The 12,715-nt window shown below is 39.7% G+C and overlaps 1 long non-coding RNA gene across 3 annotated transcripts; it reads right to left on the bottom strand.

Moving 5' to 3' along the window:
* Positions 1-445: 445 nt before the first annotated feature.
* On the bottom strand, positions 446-5,009 carry LOC124668290. 3 transcript variants are annotated; one of them, XR_006991637.1, is made up of 6 exons: positions 4,880-5,009; positions 4,645-4,775; positions 4,258-4,385; positions 3,636-3,755; positions 1,240-3,407; positions 446-778 (listed from the first exon to the last, which is right to left on the bottom strand). It is a non-coding gene; the product is annotated as an uncharacterized LOC124668290 (long non-coding RNA). The 3 variants fall into 3 exon arrangements; XR_006991634.1 differs by having other exon boundaries at positions 3,636-3,688; XR_006991635.1 differs by having other exon boundaries at positions 3,636-3,688; positions 4,645-4,772; positions 4,880-5,007.
* Between the last annotated feature and the right edge of the window lie 7,706 nt (positions 5,010-12,715).

Here is a 12,715-nt window from a genome sequence, read left to right as displayed (position 1 = left end):
CTATAAATTATATATATTCCTGCCAACAACGAAGCATTATTGATTGCATAAATAGGTGGACCTTTAAAACGAATTATAAAAAGAGAATAATAATGATTGGTTGTTGAATTTAGTATTTTTCATTAAATTAATTTATATAAAAAATATGCATTACGGATTTTAAGTGATGAGATGTCGGATCATGGGTATGTTTACATCGCCGAGTCATCGGAACTATTTAAGTGGCGTTGGTAAAAATACATGCCGAAAGAGAAGTAAGATTTACAAGGCATATTTGTATCGTAGATTTTTAAGACGTGCGTTGCACGTGCACCTTTACTAGTACTAGTGGTTGGGGCGCCCCATGGGGCGCCTCCTCGCCGGTCAGGTGCATGCCAATCAGGCGCCTGATGGCATTAGTCATAGAAACATACATAGCTGGAAGGGAGTAAGTTAGGTATACATCGACCGAGTACTCAACAAGTAATGAATTACAACTTAACCACAATTATCTTGAATGAGTGTTGGTGTAGCTACAAACGTAAGATGAATGTATGAAGTAAAATACACCCAAAAAAAGTAGCTATAGGTTGAGTATGGTTCAACAGATATTCGCAAGAATATCATGTTGACCATTCTGATCAAGAGCAAGAACAATAAATATGTGTCTAATGAACTCCGATGCAGCATCGCCTTTATGTGTGAGGACCAGGCTCTCCATTTGAAGATTCAACTGACTCGGACTTGCCTTTTCCTTTGATGTGGAGAAACATGTCATTCACAACCGTCAGAAGCTTTTCTGCAAAGTATTGAAAAAAATCATTTGGATCTTGGAATGAAGATGCTATATCTGCACCTCGAATGAAACATACTACCACGAATGGTTGAGCGAGTTGTATGATTTAGCTAGGAAGACCGATACAGAAATGGTACGTACTTCTGTACCAATGTGTTCAAGTTAAACATTCTAGACGTACTTTCGAACTTACTCTAAGTACATGTATAATTTAATGTTCAAATTCACTGCAGGTTAAGAGAAACATAGGTGAAAAAATCTGCCAACTGACAAATCAAAGTAAATGAAAGGACAGATATGCACAAAATTTCATGTCCAAATTCACAGAGAATATGTATATATATTTTTGTTTCAATAATAAACAAGAACCTACCCATTTATAAACCTAAAATACCAAAAAATAGACAGACGATGCACTCAAAGTAGAAATAATTCACTCGAATTTACTCGATGTAAGAATTTACCTTGGGACGCCTCCTCGCCGGTCAGGTGCATGCTAATCACAACGCCTGGAGATGTCAGTAGCTGCATCAAGTTTGTCTTCACGGGCAAGAGGCAGATGTACCTGGACCTAGGGTCAGATAAATAGATGCAAGCACCAGCAGTTCCCAATAGCAAGCTAGGGCTTGTTGCACAACTTAGTAAAACGGTACTTCGAGACACTAAGAAACCCCGGCAGCAAAATGAAACAATAGAGCAACACAAATAAGAAGGCAGGTATAAAAATCATGGCATAAGATATAGGTACATTTCAATAGTGGTAATAGAAAATGGCACGCGAAATTGCCCTGTAATACAATGTTGTGTAATAGTATAATTGTGCATGCTTCTTTTGTTCAAAGTCACAAGATTTGCACTGTAGTATGAAATCTAGTCCGTATCTGCTTATGATCAAACTTACAACAATATGCAAAATGAACAGGTAGCATCAAAAAAAAATTCTGATAGGTAAATATAGTTACACTCTATAGTAATTCCCAGGACAATGTGAAACAAAATAAAGAGCATCGGCCTTCCTCGTTTTCTCCAGTGTATTGCAAAATCTTAGCTAGGCGACGGTGACAATGTGCTACTGGTCTCCATATCTTAGAACAACCTTTCCCATCATAGCCATATTCTTTGAAATGATTCAGAGTTGTCGTTGTTTTGTCCTTGCTACTTCTAATGGAAGGGGTCTAGGAGTCATTACAGATGGTTTTAAAGAGCAGAACCACCTGTTGATACAGACTTGCATGTCAGCTGGTCATAATATGGTTTAAGCATCTAGCTAGTTATTTTCAAGTCCGCACATATAGCCGTAGTCTCCTATATGAAGTCATCAGCAAGAAGTTTGAGCACTCCCCGCACATATAGCCGTAGTCTCATATATGAAGTCATCGGCAAGAAGTTTGAGCAATCCAATATAGTTGAACAGAAGGTCGTGTTTCCCTCTTCATAGGAAAGAATACCTTGGCTCACTGAACATCAACAACAACTTACGGTGCATAACCTGTGGGATAGTTGGTCCATGGCAAGCTTGTTTCTAGAAATGTGCATTGAATAGCTGCGCGCTACGTAAACTCATGTTGCGCCAATCATATAAATGATAAGAAAATTACAGTGATGAAAAAATTAAAATTTTATTGTGAAAGTATGTGTGTGCTACTCTGTGCCGCAAAGAATTAAAATATACCCACTTGCAGCAGACCATTAAACTAAGGCGTTGTATGTACACATCAAAAATTCTCATGCGATCCAACACATTTAACAGCTCGGCTAAATAGAAAAATCACTGGTTTTTTGATGCAGCCAATTTAACAAATATATGATTAATTTTACTCAAGAAGAGTATTTACTAACAATACTATTATGCGTCAGTTTTGTAACACTGAGAATTGATAGGAGAGGCAAAACACACTAAGTTATGGAAAATGAGTAACAAACCAAGACATAAACAGTCCCTTGATATGATCTAAACATGATACAGTATATCTCTTCAAATTCCAAAAGGAAGCATTGGTGCAAACATTTAACTATTGTAGGGGAACATAAGAAGTTGTATATGAGTTGAAAAGAGTAGGGACCAACACTGTCTCATATTCCTCCAGTTCTATGATTATTCGATAGTTTTTGCAGTACAATAAATTACCTGGTCTATGATAGGAATAGCTGTGATTTCCTACCTTCCAATGCCCATGGAAAGAATCCTTGGTAAACATCCAATCTGGCAAATATACAAACTTGCAATCACCAAAGGCTAACAACTTGGAATCTAGACCAGAACAATCAGAAGAAAATTAAAAGAAAGAACCAACTGACTTGAACTTGTTTAATTGTATTGATAAATTGTTGTGTTTCTCTTAGAATGAAGTACATAACTTTCTTCTTAACACTTAGGCAGGTTACAAAATATTCTCCGGCCATTTCAAAATCCCATAATTTAATAGAATACTCAAATCTCTAGAGCAACTTCATCTTTCATCATGAACGTGAGAAGTTGCAATCTACCTCTTTTCAGTAACAATATAAAGAGCTATTAGATGTGTAGAAAGAGAACTGACAATGTCTCTCTCCATTTAGTAGTGGCAGAACAGGTTAAGCTGAAGAAGAAAACACCACAGCATGCTACAAGAGGTGAGCTACACCACAGAAACTGCACAAAATTAAGTTAATCAGTTAGCGAAATAGTGCCAATACAGCCAACGACTCTCCAGGTTTAGACTTTATCTAAATGTAATCACGAGACTAAAAGAGTGCCAATACACTATACTCGTACTGCTAGAAACAAGAGATATTTTCCAAACAAAATACAGACTAAATACATGAGGCATGGCCTGAACATAACATGACAAATCTCTGGAAAAGTGTCCCTGAAGCTTACATATTTGCTAGCTTCCTCAGATTAGCTGTAACAGCTCCATTGAAGAAAAGGTACTGTTCAAACACAAGGGCACATCAAACCGGTTGCAATCTCACAAACCAACTTTCAGATGTGAAGGCTCTAGAATGAGTGAAAATACTATTTTAAAACATATGATAAAACAAAATTCAGAGCAACCTAAACCTCATTAATGAAGAGGTTTTAGAAGGGAAAAAAAGGAAAGGTGACATGAGTAATGTGTATCTTGAAGTTCCAAATGAACATACTGCAATATCGACACGAAAAAATGTAAAGCCGCAAAATACTCTTTGTTCTAATTATATGAATCAACTACATGTGATACGTGATATTGGTGTATCATAACAGCAAGTTATGTCACCAATCACGGGCAGAAAACGGTAATACTTCTTCTAATCAATAAAAATTTAGGAGTTATGTCAGCAATCAGGTTCAGAAAAAATGCATTCCGGTATTACTTATTCTAATGAATAATACTTTCCCACAAATAGCTTTGTGTTTCTACAAACGTAGAGTAGTATATTGAGCACATGAGTAGCTGAGCCGAGCACTTGCCGAATATTTATAACTGCAAGTAAATGAAAGAAAAATGATGCACTCATACCTTCTCTGACACGAATTGCTGAACAGGACGCTTAATTCCAAGAATATACAGTGGATTCATCAACATTCATTGTTGGTACTGAATGCACATAATTAATCCCATCACCACAAAAGCTTCAGCACGTGAATCTGTTTCAAAAAATCGAACATGAAGCATAATTAAGATATTGTTGTCCCACTTAATCCAATCATAGCATCTGCTCCAACATTAATTTTCTTTACCATTTGAGTAAATTTGAAAAGAACCTAAAGAATAGAAATTGGGACAGTCAATTAATTTTGGATCAAACAGTTGAGAGGAACCACAAACTCAACCAAATAAAAAATGGATTCATGGCCAGTAGGAAGGAAAAGAAAAATCTGAATAAGATGGGAGATGGTTACCTACCACGCTAGGGTTTGCCCTCGCCACAGCGGTGGTGTTCTTTTCCCCATCGACTGAATCCATCGGTACGCCGCCAGGAGATCCAGCACCAATGGCCTCGACCCCTCGTCGCCTTTCCCAGTCACTACAACCTACTGGAGGATGGGGCAGACAAGATCTCATTAGTACTGGATTGAGGATGCGAGACAGGGAGGGCTGGGATCCATGGAGAAGTTGGGGAGATCGGAAGAGGATGCACCTGAGGAGAGACGACGGAGCAGCTGCTGCGCTGGGAGGGGATGGAGCGGCGGCGGCGGCGTGCCATCGGGTGGGGAGAGGTCGCGTGTGAACGAGAGGTGGCGTGTGAGAGGAGAGTTCTGGCATATTACGGCTGAATGTGGACCAGTAAAAAAATAGCGAAGTCCAGCACCGAACCCCTTCGCGCGAGGTGTCTATCGTGGAGCGCTCTCGCATAGGGCAAGCATAGACGCACTTGCTTGTTCTCAATGGGAAAAGGCGATAGAGATGGCCATGAAGTACTTTGTTCTGCCCAAAAGAGGAAGGGATGCTCCAGTCGATTTGTTGGCTTTTAATTGCTGCAAAAGAGAATTTATATTGGTTAGTTGCAAGTGCATGGGTGTATATTATGTGTACAAATTACTTTTAATGGTCGACAGTTACACATTGAGGACTGAGCTGGGAACAACTCCTTCAGGGCGATTGGTTCAAAGATACCCCAATTAAGGTTTCATTTTGTTCATAAGTTAACATATGCATATCTTGCTAATTAAAGTGACCTCTCTGCCTATATGATCTTTGTAGATTTCATCCAAAATGAGCATAGTGTGCCGGTGCATTTACATATCATTACTGGAGTATGAAGGGCTAGGAGAGTACAAAAGAACGTCTAACAGCTAGTTAGATAATGAAATGGTCTAGTTGGCAGTACATTTTTTAATGCGTTATGTGAAACTGGACCAGGTAATAGGCTAAGTAATTTTTCTACATTCTTTTTTCATGGTCATCCCATATTTATTTTTCTCTTATTTCCACATTCTCTCAATCTTCCCTCTCTGAACCTGCCAATGGCACGCAATCTCGACGGGCGGCGCCCCGCTCCAAATAAAACCAGACTTTGAATTGCAACTTGACAACTGATAATAATGTAAGTATTAAAATATTACTTTGGATCGAATAAAAACTAAGAAAATAAATATCTACTAAAAATTAAGCCATACCCAATTGCATAGAGTATTAGACTAATTGGTGGATAGTAGATTGAATGTTGCTTTGCAGGGAAGCTTTATCCATTAATTACTAAGATAACCATACATTTCTTCTACTCACATATAAGATAATCATAATTAGAAAGAGATATCACATCTAGTTCTTCGGCACAAACGACCAGGGAGCTCGAGTTTACTCGAAGACATGGACAATATGTGCCGCACAATGTAGATAAGGGGATGTGGCGATGGCCATCCGCCTAGCCTGGCTATACCGAGAGGATAAAATGGGGAGTCTAGATACCTTGACTGGCAGCCCGGGTAATTGTAAGTCTGCGAATTCAAACGAACATGCACCAAGAACTGAAACCCACCATCGGAGATATCACTTGTCCCATGGTAGCCGCAAGACAGAACCATAAAGCAAAAGAGCAGCGCTATTGAACTGCTGCCAGGAAGCAAGGCATTAATATGTCCTTCCAAGTAAGAATGCATTTTCTCCAAAAGAAAAAAAATCAGTAAAAATACAATACTGTCCGTATCCTTCTCCTCTGTACTATACACATCTATGTGTCCTCTTTCCGCTTCCGTATTCTTCCCCAATTGCGCTGTATGAACTCGAGCTAAGCAAGAACTGAAGCAGCCGATGGAAGCTGAGCCCTATGTTCATTCAATATATCAATGTTTTGTTTCGAGATGTTCACTGCACTTTATATGTATTGGAGTGTCACTTCATCATTGTTACTTCAAAATTATGCAGTAGCTTAACGAATATTATCCAGTGAGCACAAAACAAAATGGAAGTTAAAATATGGAAGACCTAAAGACACATCCTCTTACCTGCAGGAACAAAAGGCTTCTAAACGGCCTATTTCTGTGGAGATCTATCAACCAAGTAACTACAGGCACAACAGGAACACTCACATACTAAATAAAATGAGAAATCTTTGTAAGTAATACGAAATACTCAAAAGTTAAAATATGGAAGATCTAGAGACATCCTCTTTACTATATGCATCAAAGAACCTCTAAACAGCCTAACTTCACGGAAATTTGATCAACTACGCAAGCACGATCCTCTCTTGACTATATGTATCAAAGAACCTCTAAACAGTCTAGCTGCACAGAAATTTGATCAGCTACGCAAGCACAATCATCTTAACTGCAGGCACAAAGAGAACACTAACATTCTGAAGCAACTTAGAGATCTCTAGAAGTAAGATGAAATAATCAAACTGATAAATAAGGAAAAATGTCCAATCGCCCCAAATGAGCAAGACAATGGTCTGATGTGATTCCGGAAGTAAATACCAATGGATCTATGTTAGTCCTATTTTACCAATTGGCTAACCCGGTAGTACATATGTAATATGAACTATAGCTTCTAGTATTGTATTGAGAAATAAAAGAGCGAAACAATGTATAACGTATTTGTTAGCAGTATTAGTGTAATACTGGTGAAACAATGCTCAAATTTAGGACTTTGCCTTACCAATAATCATTTAAAGCAGGATTATACGAACAGAAGAAAGTTGGTTGTTGAGTACATTTATCGAAATGTAGAGTACCAAGATCACATGCAGAGTGCAATCAACAGAACTAACAACATATTAAATTTGATTATTAAAGTTGACACCAGGGATTCCGGCGCCAACGTGGAACCTACACAACACAATCAAAATACTTTGCCCCAACTTAACAGTGAGGTTGTCAATCTCACCGGCTTGCTGTAAACAAAGGATTAAACGTATGGTGTGGAAAATGATGTTTGTTTGCAATGAGCAGCAGAGAACAATGATTGCAGTAGATTGTATTCATATGTAAAAGAATGGACCGGGGTCCACAGTTCACTAGTGGTGTCTCTCCAATAAGAAATAGCATGTTGGGTGAACAAATTATAGTTGGGCAATTGACAAATAGAGAGGGCATAACAATGCACATACATATCATGATGAATAATATGAGATTTACTTAGGGCATTACGACAAATTACATAGACCGCTATCCAGCATGCATTTATGCCTAAAAAGTCCACCTTCGGGTTAGCATCCGCACCCCTTCCAGTATTAAGTTGCAAACAACGAGACAATTGCATTAAGTATGGTGCGTAATGTAATCAACACAAATATCCTTAGACAAAGCATTGATGTTTTATCCCTAGTGGCAACAACACATCCACAACCTTAGAACTTTCTGTCACTATCCCAGATTCAATGGAGGCATGAACCCACTATCGAGTATAAATACTCCCTCTTGGAGTCACAAGTATCAACTTGGCCAGAGCCTCTACTAGCAACGGAGAGCATGCAAGATCATAAACAACACATATATGATAGATCAATAATCAACTTGACATAGTATTCCGTATTCATCGGATCCCAACAAACACAACATGTAGCATTACAAATAGACGATCTTGATCATGATAGGCAGCTCACAAGATCTAAACATGATAGCACAAGAGGAGAAGACAACCATCTAGCTACTGCTATGGACCCATAGTCCAAGGATGAACTACTCACACATCAGTCCGGAGGCGATCATGGTGATGTAGAGTCCTCCGGGTGATGATTCCCCTCTCCGGAAGGGTGCCGGAGGCGATCTCCTGAATCCCCCGAGATGGGATTGGCGGCGGTGGCGTCACAGTAACTTTTCTCGTATCGTGGCTCTCGGTCATAGGGTTTTCGTGACGGAGAGTATAAGTTGGCGGAAGGGCAGAGTCGGGGGAGGCACGAGGGCCCCACCCCATAGGCCGGCGCGGGCCCCTCCTTGGCCGCGCCGCCCTATGGTGTCGGCGCCTCGTGGCCCCACTTCGTATCTCCTTCGGTCTTCTGGAAGCTCCGTGGAAAAATAAGACCCTGGGCTTTCGTTTCGTCCAATTCCGAGAATATTTCCTGTGTAGGATTTCTGAAACCAAAAACAGCAGAAAACAGGAACTGGCGCTTCGGAATCTCGTTAATAGGTTAGTGCCGGAAAATGCATAATAATGATATAAAGTGTATATAAAACATGTGAGTATTGTCATAAAATTAGCATGGAACATAAGAAATGATAGATATGTTTGAGACGTATCAAGCATCCCCAAGCTTAGTTCCTACTCGCCCTCGAGTAGGTAAACGATAACAAGGATAATTTCTGAAGTGACATGCTATCATAATCTTAATCAATACTATTGTTAAGCATATGAGATGAATGAAGTGATTCGAAGCAATAGTAAAGACAATGACTAAACAACTGAATCATATAGCAAAGACTTTTCATGAATAGTACTTTCAAGACAAGCATCAATAAGACTTGCATAGGAGTTAACTCATAAAGCAATAAATTCTTAGTAGAAAGTTTTGAAGCAGCACAAAGGAAGATATAAGTTTCAGTAGTTGCTTTCAACTTCAACATGTATATCTCATGGATGTATATCTCATGGATGATTGTCAACACAAAGTAATATGATGAATGCAAATAAGCAAGTATGTAGAAATCAATGCACATAGTTGACACAAGTGTTTGCTTCTAAGATAGAAAGAAGTAGGTAAAATGACTCAACATAAAGTAAAAGAAAGGCCCTTCGAGAGGGAAGCATGGGTTACTATTTTTGTGCTAGAGCTTTTATTTTGAAAACATAGAAACAATTTTGTCAACGGTAGTAATAATTCATATGTGTTATGCATAAGACATCCTATAAGTTGCAAGCCTCATGCATAGAATACCAATAGTGCTCGCACCTTGTCCTAATTAGCTTGGATTTCCATGGATTATCATTGCATTACATATGTTTCAACCAAGTGTCACAAAGGGGTACCTCTATGCCGCCTGTACAAGGGTCCAAGGAGATAGATCGCATTTGATTTCTCGTTTTTGATAGATCTCAATTAAGGACATCCATACCGGGACAATATAGAAAACAGATAATGGACTCCTCTTTAATGCATAAGCATTCAACAACAGATAATATTCTCATAAGATATTGAGGATTAATGTCCAAACTGAAACTTCCACCATGATTCATGGCTTTGGTTAGCGGCCCAATGTTCTTCTCTAACAATATGCATACTCAAACCATTTGATCATGATAAATCACCCTTACTTCAGACAAGACGAACATGCATAGCAACTCACATGATATTCAACAAAGGTGTAGTAGTTGATGGCGTCCCCAGAAACATGGTTACCGCTCAACAAGCAACTTATAAGAAATAAGATACATAAGCTACATATTCTTTACCACAATAGTTTTTAAGGCTATTTTCCCATGAGATATATATTGCAAAGCCAAGGAATGAAATTTTTAAAGGTAGCACTCAAGTAATTTACTTTGGAATGGCAGAGAAATACCACATAGTAGGTAGGTATGGTGGACACAAATGGCATAGGTTTTGGCTCAAGGTTTTGGATGCACGAAGAATTCCCTCTCAGTACAAGGCTTTGGCTAGCAAGGTTGTTTGAAGCAAACACAAGTATGAACCGGTACAGCAAAACTTACATAAGAACATATTGCAAGCATTATAATACTCTACACTGTCTTCCTTGTTGTTCAAACACTTCACCAGAAAATATCTAGACTTTAGAGAGACCAATCATGCAAACCAAATTTCAACAAGCTCTATGGTAGTTCTTCATTAGTAGGTGCAAAGTACATGATGCAAGAGCTTAAACATGATCTATTTAAGCAAAACAATTGCCAAGTATCAAATTATTCAAGACCATATACCAATTACCACATGAAGCATTTTCTGTTTCCAACCAAATAACAATGAACGAAGCAGTTTCAACCTTCGCCATGAACATTAAAAGTAAAGCTAAGAACACCAGTTTTTATGGAAGATTGTGAAGAGGGCCGAGCTTCTCCTTCGTGGAGCTTCCCATTTCCGGAGTGGAGAAAAAGCTAGTTATAAGGGAAAGGCCTTTGTCCTTCGTGGTATTGGCTTGAAGAAGAAGGTGAGCCTTCGTGGCATTCGGGAGACCTTCGTGGTATCCCGCATCTCTCCAACAGGACGTACCTCACCTTGTGTGGGGGAACACGGGAATACATCTTCGTCTCCGCGTGCCTCAGTTATCTCTATACCCGAGTTTACTTTCCTTGTGATAGTCATCGTGCTGGAAGTACATATATCTTGCTATCACTTGTGCTACATATATTTTGTGCCTATCTTGCTTATCTTAGTTGTTGTTGCTGCACTTAGTTGAGCCTAGCATATTTAGGTTTTGTAATTGTAAAATAAACGTTAGCTTAATTCCAGCCAAATCCGTAATAGTTTTTAAAACACCTATTCACTCCCCCCTCTAGGTGACATCTCGTCCTTTAATTAAGCATCACCGCCGCCCACGGAGGCAACCCACGGCTTGCAGCAACATCCGCGGAGGTGCAGGGGGCAGAGGGCGGCGGAGCGACGCCGATGAATGCTTCTAGCAACAAGGGCATGAGCTCTGGAATGAGTAATCCATGGCAGCATCTGCTGGGATTTGAGATGGGCAGTGGTGTTCACACGAAAGGAAATGGAAAAGATAAAGATGGAGGAAAGAGAAAGCAACGTGGGTGGATCTAGAGGGCTGGAGGCATCCTTAGACTAGTCATAGTGGGGAGTAACATAGAGTAGTAACATGGTGCACATTACTACCCTATGTTACTACCTCCATAGTGGATAGTTACTTATACTACCTCTGTCCCAATGAATAAGGCGCACGCGTATTCCAAGACGAACTTTGACCATACAAATTGAGCAACAAAATCTTGGTTATATTATATGTAATTACTATCGTTTGATTCGTATTGAAAAACACTTTCTAATGATATTAATTTCATACAAATAATATTTATATATTTGAAGTAATTCTTAGTCAAATGAAAAGCACGTAAAATGAGGGCACCTTATTCTTTGAATCGTAGGTAGTATGTGGTATCATGCATTTTATATTTATTAGATTGTGGAATCATCTTGTCTTGAGGAGTGTGATGTTATGGTAACATAGCTAGTTACCATCTCACTCTCTTTGTTCATTTATTATCATACCATGTCACCAAAATGCTTTAGGATGCGTGATGTTACAAGCTATGTTACTCCTACTATGAGTAGTCTTAGAGCATCTCCAGCCGTTGGAGTGTCCCGGGCAAAATTCGGATGGAAATTGGTTCGGATTGGATCTATTTTTGGCACGGGGAGAAACAATTTTCCAGCCGTCCCGAGGAATTTGCGTGGGCCAGAGCGCGAAATCTTCACTGACAAGCGGGCCAGAGTGCGAAATTTGCTTCATCCGGAGTCCCCAGCAGCACCCCGGGAAACCGAGGATGGCCTGAGAGTCCGGACGGATTTAGACCTAAATTCAGACGAAAACGACAAACTGGGGGCATGACTAGACCATTTTCGTCCATCCGGATGAAAAAAAGAGGTCCTCGGGGATTTTCCCGAGGACATGGCTGGAGAGAGCAACCGATATTTTGCAGTTGATCGGTCCGCGAATACCAAGCATTTTCGTTGGGGCCAACCCATGGCGCCCTACATTTCTCCAATTCGCTAGAGGGATTTTATAATTTACCACATTTTTCCTTGCACTTCTATCATTTGACATTTTACGTATTACTGATAGGTGGTGGTTATGTGGTAAATAATAGTACTTTGCAAATCATAAAATATATTCCAATTCGCTAGGGACAGCAAAAAAAAAAAAAAAAAAAAAAAAAAAAAAACAGTTCCGTCTCCGCAAGATACACCAGGTCCCAGAAAGCTGAAAACAAAGCTTCATGCGCCGTCAGTATATATAATAAACCCGGCCCTCGCAGCCTCGCCTCCAATTTCAGAACCTCACCGCGCTCGCGTCCCGATCTCTCTCTCCTGCGACTCAACCACCCCCGTGCCCTAGACAGAGCGCAGGCG

The sequence above is a fragment of the Lolium rigidum genome, chromosome 6 (genome assembly GCF_022539505.1).
Source record: "Lolium rigidum isolate FL_2022 chromosome 6, APGP_CSIRO_Lrig_0.1, whole genome shotgun sequence".
NCBI lineage: Eukaryota > Viridiplantae > Streptophyta > Magnoliopsida > Poales > Poaceae > Lolium > Lolium rigidum.
Note: the sequence above shows the minus strand (reverse complement) of the source record. Positions and strands in the feature narration are given on the sequence as shown.